The sequence below is a fragment of the Penaeus monodon genome, chromosome 23 (genome assembly GCF_015228065.2).
Source record: "Penaeus monodon isolate SGIC_2016 chromosome 23, NSTDA_Pmon_1, whole genome shotgun sequence".
NCBI classification, from domain to species: Eukaryota; Metazoa; Arthropoda; class Malacostraca; order Decapoda; family Penaeidae; genus Penaeus; species Penaeus monodon.
In genome coordinates this window covers 36,748,883-36,749,534 of record NC_051408.1, presented here as the reverse complement: position 1 = coordinate 36,749,534, position 652 = coordinate 36,748,883, and the positions used below count along the sequence as shown (strand labels likewise).

Here is a 652-nt window from a genome sequence, read left to right as displayed (position 1 = left end):
GTTCACACTGCCCTACAGGTGGCGAGCGTGGACTCGAAAGACGGCTGTCCCATTGGCCACAAAGGAATGGTAAAGAAGAACATGTCGCTCATACCTCAGGCCTGCAACAACAAGATCAAAGCAGGCGTCGCATTGGACGGCAAGGTCAAGGTAGGTCAACCATCAGATTGAAGATAATTAAGAATGAAGAAAAAAGGAGGGAGGGGAGGGAAGTAATGGCATTTGCTTTATTTATAGTTAATTAGGAATTATTATGATAAAGGTATATAATAATAAAAAACAAAAAACATTTATATACACAATATAGAGACATGAGAATCAAAATGAAATTCATCAACGACCAGAGGAATGCAAGACACTCGACATAAAACCATTTTATAGATATTACCAGTGACGAAATCACCAACAACCAGAGTACAAGAGTACAACTGGTGGTTGTACAAGAGTACAACCACCAGTCCATCGCCAGTTACCGGCTCCCACTTCCCCATCACTGATTTTATTACCCCTTGGCAACCCTCTCTTTTGCTAATTAGCAGTTCCTTACGATTCTTTCTACGAATTTCTTGGCTGTACTCCACGTCCTCGACAACTATCGGAACTAACATCGCTGTGGTTAGTTGGTGTTCAAGATGAATGGATAGATAGTGGT

The 652-nt window shown here is 41.4% G+C and overlaps 1 pseudogene; it reads left to right on the top strand.

Moving 5' to 3' along the window:
- The window catches only part of LOC119588398, a 5,173-nt pseudogene that overhangs the window by 2,830 nt on the left and 1,691 nt on the right, over positions 1 to 652 (top strand).